This window comes from Giraffa tippelskirchi, chromosome 1 (assembly GCF_054371585.1).
Source record: "Giraffa tippelskirchi isolate mGirTip1 chromosome 1, T2T-mGirTip1v1.2.pri, whole genome shotgun sequence".
Taxonomy (NCBI): Eukaryota; Metazoa; Chordata; class Mammalia; order Artiodactyla; family Giraffidae; genus Giraffa; species Giraffa tippelskirchi.
Genome location: NC_137275.1, coordinates 97,642,271 through 97,654,312, shown reverse-complemented (window position 1 = coordinate 97,654,312; position 12,042 = coordinate 97,642,271). Strand labels below are relative to the sequence as shown.

The following is a 12,042-nucleotide window of genomic DNA, read 5'->3' as shown; positions in this document are numbered from 1 at the left end:
TTTGGATTACTCAAACTGTTGTTTGATAAGTAGAGAAAAGAAACTCCAAGTTTTATGAAAACTGATTAAAATCACAGTAGACTAAGATCCTTTCCTAGAGATATTGTATAATTTTACTATTTATCTTTATTTCTAACCCTAGAGGGGAAATATCATCATGAGATGATTGAAACACTCATAGCAGATACAGATGTTATGGAAGTAATTTGATTTTAGTGACAGTAATTTTTTGTATCTTGGTGAAAAAAATTTTAAGTGGTCATTTTTGAGCCTGCTTTAATTATTTGCTTGCTATGCCAGACAATCTTTTACTCTAAATATTTGTCAGAAAACAGTGAAAGTTAACAAACTAGCAGTGGTAATTAAGGTGATGTGTAACAGGACATAACAAATTTTAAAAACTATTCTTTAAGTTGTAAAAAATGAATCAGGACAGAACATTTACAGGATGATGGATTCTAAGATCAGATGACCCTCAAGTGGACATGTGTTTTAAATACCCAGTGCTCATAACTTGTTTTAATAGAGTATAGTCAGCAACAGTAATTTAGTTTGGAGATAACTTTTGAAAGTGCAGTTTAGACTTCAATTATAACAGTTATTTCTACCATTTTGTAATGCTTGCTGTGGTTTAGTTTGGTTTAAAAAAAAAAATTGTCACTTTGGTAATGCAATACTCTCATTCTTCTTAAATTTGAAAATAGGGTTGGTTTTCTTTACAAATGCTCCAAAGTTAGAAGTGTTTGCTCTTTGAATTTGCTTTGTAGTTCATCTGCTTAACAAAAACAAACCCAGCTTTGGTAAACGCCCTGGAGTGATGATTGTGTAGGATTATTCTTTGATATGTTAATTCTGTTGATTATTTAGTTTAAAAGACTGTGTTGAAGGAAAGGAAATAGATACATACAGTAATATGACTTCAATTCTTCTTAAAATATTTTTTCATATTTTGTATTTCAGTGGTCATTTACAGTATGCTGTCTATGAAATGACAAAAATCTTTTGATAGGATTTCATTCACATTATTGGAATTCAGTAGTTCACTGTTAAAAGTTTTCAGTAACAAGTATATCATGTAAGTTTTAACAAAATGCTTAGAATAAGAAAAATTTCTGTAGCCTAAAAAATTAATCTCCAAAGAGGATCGCAGTAATTTTTGTCAGTCCGTTATTTTGATGTATAGGAAATCTTGTCTTTCATTCATTCTGTTCAGAAAATGAATAATTTTACTTTCAGATATTTAATTGGGAATCTCACGTTATGTAAACAGTTACCCTGTAGAGAGAGTCATAATTATGATTCCCTTGAGTATCAGTAGTTTTGCATATTCAAATGACTTTGGGTTAGAGTATTTGTAAAATAAATAAATAATGCTTTGTTAATCTATTTTGTATTAAAAGTAAAGCTCTTTAAAATCAAAGTGGTGGAACAGTATTTTATACTTTGATTAGCCCTGAAAATATTTTAACTTTAAAGATATTACTTAAAAATACTGATTTAACTTGGCACTTAAAATACTGAAAGGCAACAGAGATGAATGAGACCTAGTCCTTAACAACAAGGAATTTACAGTTTAGAAGGGCAGATAGTGAGGTATGCAATTACAATTCAACGTGGTTATATACTATAATGAAGCAATTACTAAGTGCCATGAGAACACTAAGGAATAAGCTAAAAAGTTTAACTGAAATACATTGGGTAATGAAAAGAATTTTGCCATAAAGAAGTAGGAATCAGACTCCAGTAGCATTACAGAAAGGACATTAAAGGGAAAGGTGATATAAGTGTCCTTATCACACTTGAGGAATGATAGAAACTCTGGAATGATTAGAGTGTAACTTGTGTGTTGTCTGTAAAGATTGATTGGGAGTAATAGTGCAGAGTCTTGACTTTCTATGCCAAGGAATTTGATCACTAATCTATAGAAAATAGGAAATTATTAGATTTATTTAGTTGACACACATGATTATATCAGTTTTCCCCCAAAGACAAATTTGTTAATAATAAATGTAATTGTTTAGTGTCAGGAGAAATGTGTTGAAAAGCATTTAAGAGTCTTTTGAATTAATTTATGTATAAGACATGATGAGTTCCTGAACCATGGTAGAGGTATCTAGTTTGGGTGACTAGAGAGATGTTGGGCCCTTTAACAATAGGGAACAAAGCAGGAAAAGAAAGTTGGGAGAGATTAGAAATTTGGTTGTATTTGAGAACATGAAATTATTTTTTTAAAGGTTGGAAAATATCTCCTTTGAGGGACCATGGACCAAAAAAAAAGGAAAATAGAGCACACAACACCACCTAAAACCTGATCCCTTTTTGCCAAAAAGTGTAAGCCTCTCACCGCTTGGCAATTCCTCTTCAGGATGGAAGATGTGTGTGTTTTAACTCTCTGTTCTGTGTTGTGATTTTTGATGGCCATTTTGCTCTGTCTGGCCACCATTTGGTTTAGACCTGCCGCCATTTTGTTAGAACTTGATTTTCTTTCCCTGTGCCTTGAGACCAGGGCTCTCAGGAACACTTATCTAGACCATCTCTAACTCCTGAGACTGAGGAAAAGTGGGAAAAAGCCTTTAAAATTTTTATTTATTCCAACTGTTTTTTATAAGCTAGTAAATTTTATATTGTAATATCTAATTCATGACTAAACTTAGAAAATGAAGCTAGATCTTGCACTGTGTCTAAATATGTCTTGGTTTGTCTTTGTCTCTTGGGTAATATTTTTGAGGTTAATTTGTAAATGAGCTCTATTTAATTGGCTTAAAGAAAAGTAAGCACTTACAAATCAAATAATTCTAAATTAAACAATAAATTCCAGGTTCATGTGAACTGGGAAATATTCAGTATTAAATACCTGATATTAATGTTTGTTGACCTATCTAATATAGACATGTCTTAGAGTTGCTGCTGCTGCTGCTGCTGCTTAGTTGCATCAGTTGTGTCCGACTCTGTGCGACCCCATAGACGGCAGCCCACCAGGCTCCCCCGTCCCTGGGATTCTCCAGGCAAGAATACTGGAGTGGGTTGCCATTTCCGCCTCCAGTGCATGACAGTGAAAAGTGAAAGTGAAGTCGCTCAGTCGTGTCCGACTCTCCGCGACCCCATGGGCTGCAGCCTACCAGGCTCCTCCGTCCATGGGGTTTCCCAGGCAAGAGTACTGGAGTGGGGTGCCATTGCCTTCTCCATGTCTTAGAGTAAGTAACATTAAATAGAATATTTTCATTGTACCCAGGTTTAATATAAGTTAAATATTATCATATCTGTTACAAGTTTGTCAACAAGGAAATTACCTCGAGTAAAGAAACTTCTGAAAAAAAATGTAAATGAGCTTTTAGATAAGCTCTATTAAGAATAATGGGGCTTCCCTGGTAGCTCAGATGGTAAAGCATCTGCCTACAATGCAGGAGACCCGGGTTCGATCCCTGGGTTGGGAAGATCCTCTGGAGAAGGAAATGGCAACCCACTCCAGTATTCTTTCCTGGAGAATTCCATGGACCGAGGAGCCTGGTGGGCTACAGTCCATGGGGTCGCAAAGAGTCTGACACGACTGAGCAACTTCACTTCACTTCACTTCACTTCAGGATGGAAGTGATTGACAGTGATTATGATTGTCCCTCCTAGACCAGTGCATGACTATAGCTAGACTCTTGGTTTTGGGTCTTTTGTTTCTATGGAGGAAGTCAAACCAGTCAAGTGTTCTCAAAGTGTCTTCTGAACAAGGAAAATAGTTTCTGTCCCCACTCTGTCACTTAACTGTGTGGTTCAGTATTTCTAGGATGTTCTTTCTCCCATGTCTTTCCAGGAGGCTCATTTCTCACTAGTCCCTCAAGCCTCAGCCAAACATGTATATTTTATTGACTCAGTACTTTAATTATTTTAATTTGGATATATCTTATCTGACTTACATGTGAGACATGACAGAGAGCTCTAAAAAATGTGGATACATATTTGGAGACATTTACCTGTAGGGAATGGCAACCCACTCCAGTATTCTTGCCTGGAAAATTCCATGGACGGAGGAGCCTGGTGGGCTACAGTCCATGCGGTCACAGAGAGTTGGACACAACTTTGCCTGCATGTACTGAACTGAACATACAGGGGATGGGCTTTCCAGGTGGCGCTAGTGTTAAAGAACACACCTGCCAATGCAGGAGACATAAGAGATGCGGGTTTGATCCCTGGATTGGGAAGATCCCCTGGAGAAGGAAATGGCAACCCACTCAGTATTCTGCATGGAGAATCCCATGGACAAAGGAGCCTGGCAGGCTACAGTCCATAGGGTTGCAAAGAGTCAGACACAGCTGAAGCAACTTAGCATAAACACACATGTAGGGGATAGTGAGAGTAAATAAACACACTCAGTGGTATTAGGATTATGAAGGGGCCAAAGACAGACGATAACAAATCTCTACTTGTAAAGGGCATGAAAAACTTCTTTTCAAAAGGGTTTTAACAGTGATTGTCTTTATTCTCAATGTGCTTTAAGAAAATGTTTATATAAAATAACTAAAATTTCCTAAATAAATAAAAGGAAATTATATTTGGGGACAACGTATTTATAAATATACCAGAAAGTAATATTGACTTCATTTTTAGCAATAATAGCTCAAATGTGTTGATTTTAGGTAGACTTACATCAATTTACTCTTGTAAGTACCAAGACTGTGTTTTATTAACAGGCTTACATTTATTGGAGCTGTAATGAAGTTACAGTATTGAAGATCATATTTTTTTCTTTAGCCAATTGCCATTCCCCAAACAATTTCTAATTTAGAAGCTGGTAATTCCAACTATATATTTAAATTTGTTTGTTAGGAACTTTCTAAGAGAAAAACTCGGACAAAACATGGTTTTCAAAACATATGTCATTCTTATATGTGTAGATTATTTCAGTGATCTTTTCTTTTGATATTCCTTATGTAAATCTGCCTTTCAAATTAATCTCCTGGTCACTTTCTAATAACCCATTCATAATATGGGCAAGAGAAATAAAACAAGGTCTTTTTCCCCTCAGAAAGCCAAAGAATCAGTGATTTAAAATCACTGAGTGTCAGCCTGGGGTGATTTGTCCTCTTCTCTCTCCTTCTCCTGGAGCTGTTTGGCAGTATGTGTGATGGTTGTTACAGTTGAGGGTGTTCATATGGCATCAACTGAGTAGAGGTCACAAATGCTGCTAAATATCCTACAGTTCAGAAGACAGCCCCTCACAATAATGAATTATGTGGTCTAAAATGTTAATAGATAACTAGTGGAAATTTGCTGTATGACTCAGGGAACTATGACTGCGGCTCTGAAATAACCTAGAGGGGTGGGAAAATGCTGGAGGTGGGGGGGAGATTCAAGAGGGAGGGGACATATTTTCCTATGGTTCCTTCATATTGATGTGTGACAGAAATCAAACCAATATTGTAAACCAGTCATCAATCAATTAAAAATAAATAAATATTTAAAAATTTAATATTTTTAAATTGAAATTGAATAGATTGAAAAACTCTAGTTTAAAGTAAGAGTGACAACATTAACAATAAGGCAAATAGCCAGACTAGCTATAACTCTGGATACTTGCAATTTCCTTACATTGAAAAAGCTTAATCAGTGTGTCCCCTTAAATGAAGGACAAGTAGGCAATGGTACTTGCATAGAATATCCTACAAGCAAAAGTTTCTAAAATATTCCATTTTAACAACAGAGTAGAAAAAGAACTAGTTTAAATGTCAACTGTAAATAAGATGAAATACCGATTAGGATTTTGTTTTTTCTAAGTTACTTTTTTTTAAAAAGGGTATTTGTATAATGAAATGTTTTTTGTTTCAAACAAAGTGAAAACTATATGTCAGTACCCCCCAAGAATCAGATAAATGGAGATTAAAAAGAAATATAATTCTCTAGTGAAATAATTTTGTCTTCATTGTGAATCATTTATTTAGAACAGTGGTTCTTACAACTTTTGGATCTTGAGCCTCCTTTGGATAAATTTCTATAGGTTATAGGTTCTCTTCACAAAATAACATATTGACGTCAAAATTTTCATATAGTTTGGAGTATTTACAGAGATCAATAGAGCCTAAATATGGCCCTTTGGACCATAGATTTCATAATAAAACAAAAAAATTATTTTGAAGAAATTTCCTTTTACTCTTAAATGTAACTCTCATGTTATTCTTAATGATCTTGTAATTCACATAAAAAGATTTGCACAGTCCTCTCCACCTCAACTCCCATCATAATAAAGCATGCATTTTGAGATGGGGCTGCAGCCTGTGAAAAGGAGAAATACCACCCAGTTGATTCGGGAAATAAACCCCTAGACAGGAACTAAGCTAAACTCACATTTATTTATGCCTATTTGTACTTTTACATTATTCATCCCCCAAAAAAAATTTGTTAAGAAAATGAATAATGTAAGATTTTAGATCTGCATCTAGTGAAGAGAATAAACTGCTATTGAAACAATTCAGAAGTATCTAATTAAAGTGAAGCCTAGAAATTGCAATGTAAGCAGAAGCCAACGTTCCAGAGACTGGTGCTGGCATATGCTAATTGCAATCCTTTAAAAATCTGCTCATTAAAACAAATTTTATTAGGCAACCTTGGCAAACCCGATTCTTTACTTCACATACCAAAAGGTAATGAAATTTATTTAAATAAAATAGAATAATTCTGCCTTCTAACTAATTTTGACAGGTCCTGTTCCCATTTAATCTGAATCAGTGATGCATTACTATGATGTAACAGTTGCAAAGCATCTCCCAATAAAATGGAAAAAAATGTAACTCTCTCCTGAGGTCTTCCCATAAACTGGAAGATGTTATTGATTTATTTTTTTGAGACTCAATGAATGGAATGTTCTGTTGCAGTGAGTTGTTTTTAATTTGGGAACATTTTCATGTTTCCATAGTGAATTTTACCAGGATTACGCTGTCTGCTGTAGGTCTGACCATGTCTGTCCTCTGCTGAGAAACTGCTCAGCAGCTTCTCAGGGGACAAGCCCTAGAGCCCTCCTGATGGCCTGAGACTCTGCACAGGGATCACCAGCCGCTTTCCCTTCCTCATCTTAGCTCAGCTCCACTTGTTGCCCCAACACCTGGTCTGGTCTGGTCCACACCCTCTGGGCTTCTTGGTTCCTCAACTGTGCCCTGTGTTCCTTCTGAGGATGCTGCCTCCACTAGCCCCCCAGTAGTCCTGCAGGCTGCTTCTCTGAGACCTCTGCTCAACCATCACCTCCTGAGGAGGCCTTCCCAACAGCTCTGTGTAAAAGGGCAGCATCCTCCCCACATGCCCACCACACACTCCTGCCTGCCTTCTTTCCTTTTCTTTTTCTCTTTTGCACTTACCACGATACCCACTAGCATATAAAGGGCTTCCCTGGTGGCTCAGTAGGTGAAAATTCCGCCTGCAATGCGAGAGCACTGAGTTCGATCCGTGGGTTGGCTGAGTGACTAAGCACAGCACAGCACATAAAACCCCATGAAGACAGGGACTTTGCTTTTTAACCATTATATCCTCTTGTACCTAAAATAACCTCTGACATAGAGTCTGTGTTCAGTAAATGTTGCAGGGATTAAACAACGCATGGGTGCATATATTCTTAAGTTTAGATCATCTAGAGGGGAACACACACCCTTCTATTAACATGGTGGCGGTGGTTTAGCCGCGAAGTCATGTCCAACTCTTGCGACCCCATGGACTGTAGCCTGCCAGGCTCCTCTGTCCATGGGATTCTCCTGGCAAGAACACTGGAGTGGGTTGTCATTTCCTTCTCCAGGGGATCTTCCCAACCCAGGGATCAAACCCGAGTTGCCTGCATTGCAGGCAGATTCTTTACCAACTGAGCTATGAGGGAGGATTTCTATTAATATAAGAAAAACATAAATTTTAATTTATAACGTTATTTTATTCAAGCACAGAATTCACCTATAGAATTTTGGAATCCTGGCTAAAGTAATATCAGTGGCTTAGGGCAAGCCCACAGCTAAACGCAGACTTTAAAACCAGAGAGCAAACTTAAGATTTCTATCTAGTTGGGCAGATCAAAGCACCATATGGCAGCATACCTCTTTTTCCTGCCTGGTCTTCCTAAATAATCCCATGTCACTTAGTCTGAAATCCCCACCCTGTGGCCTAGAATCTTGGTCCATACCCCTGTTGGTGATGTTTGAAGTATTTCCAATGCAGTGTGGAAAATCTTAGGCATCTTTGTTGGAGTTTCAGGGTCTCCCTGGCAGACACCTACAACTGCTGGTTGCTTCCCCATCTTCCTGGGGAGCATTCTGTTGATACCCCAGGAAGCAGAACTGTTCTAGCAGTAAATGCCACCAGTGTCCCCTTTTGCCAGATCACATACTGATCTGGTTGTGAACCTCATTCTTAGACATTTATGAGCTATGCCTTAATTTGACTACTTCACTCTTAAAAGCAAAAGCCTACTTTTCAGACGAAATGGCCAAACTGCTGAGTAAAGAAAGAGGGTTGGTTGTCTTTCTTACTCTTGCTTCTGTAATAGGCTTGTCCTGTCCTCAGTGATTCTTTTGAGGGCCTCTGGGAGTCCTACTCTGGAGCAAGGATTGCCAAACTTTTTCTACGAAGCACCCAATAGGAAATATTTTAGACTTTGCTGGCCATGCCTTCTCTTGTCCTAACTGTTTGACTTTGCCATTGTAATGCGAAGCAGCCATTTGTTGTTTTTCAGTGTCTAAGTCATGTCCGTATCTTTGCGACCCCATGAACTGTAGCAGGCCAGGCTTCCCTGTCCTTTACCGTCTCCCAGAGTTTGCTCAAACTCATGACCGTTGAGTTGGTGATGCTATCCAACCGTCTCATCCTGTCACCTCCTTCTCCTTTTGCCCTCAGTCTTTCCCAACATCAGGGCCTTTTCCAATAAGTTAGCTCTTCACATCAGTTGGCCAAAATATTGGAGCTTCAGCAGCAGTCCTTCCAATGAATATTCAAAGTTGATTTCCTTTAGGATTGACTGGTTTGATCTCCTTGCTATCCAAGCATCCATAGACAGTTCCTAAATGAATAGGCATGACTGTGCTCCAATAAAACTTGATTTACAGGCACTGAAGTCTGAAATTTATTTTTATATGTCATAAAATTTTCTTCTTTTGACTTTTTTTTTTGTGCAACCATTAAAAGAATTTAAAAAAACTATTTTCAGTTTATAGACCATTCAAAACTAAGCACCAGGCTTGATTTGGTCTCTGGGCCATAGTTTGCTAAACCCTACTCTGGAGTCTAGGAGACCTTCTCGGGTGGGTTACTTGGACTTCAAATATCTGCTTGACTCCCCAGTGCTTTCTTTCCTGGGCTTAGGAAACAGCTTGATCTTGATTTCTTGGTCAGATTGTATATTCTGAATCTCAGAGGACAGAAGCTAAAACATATCAGTGCAATAATGACTTGTATGGCTTTCCATATCTGAATTCCTCTAACTCCAGAAAACAGTTGCACTTCAATTCTGGTTTCTGATGTAGTGCTTTTCCAGATTCTTGATCTGTCTATTCTTCAGATATGAGAAGCCTTGACTCTGCTGCTCAGTTTCTTCTCAGTCTCACTATTGATCTTGCTGTTTCCTTTGCTCCTAGTTGACCCTTACCTGGATTTGTTGCCCTGCAGTGAGGTTCTACATAGTAGCTGTTCAACAATGTCCACCTTGTCCACCAACTACCACACCTAGGTAACCTGTCAATGTTGAATTTGGTTTAGAGGTTGAGCTGACATCACTCACAGCTTACCTGTATTCCTTTTTTACTTGAAACATGATTGTCTGTTTCAGATTACCTCTGAATTTACACATACAAGTGCTATTTCTGAAACAGTTTTGACCCTTCATTTTTTTTTTTTTTCATCTTTCTAAACGTTTGGATTACACAGAACCCAGGCCAGCTTTGTCCATATTTGACAGATTCACTGCCTTCTAGGATGTGACTCTGACAGGTGATTATTTTTTCTGTTTATTCTGATATTTTTGAGGTGTTTTTCTTTATGAATCTAATCTTTCCCCCCTCCTTCCCCAAATATCCTGAGTCACCTAGAATCTGTGCCTCTTATAAAATGGAAGGTGGAATGGCCTCAGTGAGAGCTTGCCTTTCTTAATAACACAAAACATATAATGAACTAATTTTGGTAAAATAGAGGACTGCTTCTCCGAGAGTACAGAAGAGAACATCTTATATTCATCTTCATGTGCAAAGATATCATGAGGGAATCCCCTCTATCCTTTGGACCTGTTTGCACTTGTAAAACTGACCTGCATTCCCTTAAACACTCTGTAGGTGAATCAGAATGGGGCAGTGTAGCATGAGCACTGAGGGGAGTCTGATACTCAGGGAGGAAGGGTGATACCTCCTGAACATGTTGGCCTTTCAGGTAGAGCACATGTTTCCCTGGCAAGGGAAATAAGCAAACCTCGCCTAGGCCCCGAGCCATTCCAGCAGGTTATCAAGATGGGCAGTGGACGGGAATTCTGCTGGTATCTGCTGTGGGAAATAACTGACCCACTCTCATTTACTTGTGTGTAAATGCAGACTGCAAGCTGCCAGCAATGGTCAACAATTCTTTCTTTGTGTGTCGACAACTTATCTGAATTCCCTGGCCTTAAAAGACCATTCACACAGTCCCAGACCCTGTTCTGCCGCAGGTGATTGATACTGCTGGCACAGATCTTGTTTTTTGACTTGCTCTTCCTGGGCCCCGGACCATGTGTTCCTCACACTTGAAGTCTGGGCTTATGAGCCCCTGGGCATGACTTTGCAGATAGCCCTATTTGTGACCTGAAACTGTGATAACTGTCTCTGGCCTTGAGCTTCCATTGTTTCGACTCTCCACATTTTTGTCCTTGCTCTTGTCCCTGCTTGACCTTTCTACCCTGTCTGCCTCTGATATCCTGGGAGACAAAATTATACATTTCCATTGAAGCATCACATTTTAAAGCAGATATTTGAATAGATATAAACTGAAGAAATATAACTAGTTTTCTGAGAAAGAGTTTCACTTTTGTGAGTTTATTTATCTGGTATTTTGATTACTTTCTAGTTCTTAAGTTATATAACATAGAGATTATTCCTGCTCTGTATGTATGTATAACAATTGATCCTTGAACAACTTAGGTTTGAGCTTTGTGCATCCACTTAATAGGTATATCTTTTTCGGTAAGTATGTATTACTTATACAGTCTGAGGTTAACTGACTGTGCAGATGTGAAACTACAGATATGCAGGGCCAACTGTAAAATTATACAGCAGTGTTGACTGCAAGAAGCGTCAGTATTCCTTACCCCTGTTCAGTGGGTGAAGTTCAGGGGTCAACTGTATATATGTATGAATGTATGTACATATGTATGTGTGTGTGTGTATTTATATATAGTGTTCTCTTTTTCTTGTTCTTGATTTTAAGTTGTGTGTCTCATTTCACAGATATATTTTCACCTTTAGCCCTATGTTCATTTTGCAAATCGAGAACTTTAATAATCACCATGAGTGGGTCATTACTTAGCCTAGCACAAATTGTATCATGATTTTTATTAAGTTGTCAATAGCGAATTTACTGTGTTTATGTTTTCTACTATTATTTGAGACTCCTGACAGCATTTTATTTCTAAAGATAATATTCTTTCTAAGAGGTATCTTGGGAGAGTATGAAAATCATTCATAGAGTGTTTTAATATCACATGACATTCAAATGGTTATATTGGCGAATGACTGGGTAACTTTGGGATCTGAAAGTCTACTAATAGCTCTCTGAGTGAAGAACTGAAGAAATAGATGCTTTTGAACTGTGGTGTTGGAGAAGACTTTTGTGAGTCCCTTAGACAGCAAGGAGATCCAACAAGTCCATCCTAAAGAAAATCAGTCCTGAATATTCTTTGGAAGGACTGATGCTGAAGCTGAAACTCCAATACTTTGGCCACCTGATGCGAAGAACTCACTCATTTGAAAAGACCCTGGTGCTGGGAAAGATTGAAGGCGGGAGGAGAAGGGGACGACAGGGGATGACGTGGTTGGATGGCATGGTTGGATGAGTTTGAGTAAGCTCCAGAAG

General features: G+C 38.1%; 1 protein-coding gene and 1 non-coding gene across 27 annotated transcripts in view; both read left to right on the top strand.

Annotated features, from left to right (window-relative positions):
* CAMK2D (calcium/calmodulin dependent protein kinase II delta) overlaps window positions 1–12,042 on the top strand; it is a 314,058-nt gene that overhangs the window by 114,913 nt on the left and 187,103 nt on the right. The window lies entirely within an intron of this gene.
* On the top strand, window positions 3,363–3,434 carry TRNAC-ACA (transfer RNA cysteine (anticodon ACA)). The gene has a single exon. It is a non-coding gene; the product is annotated as a tRNA-Cys (tRNA).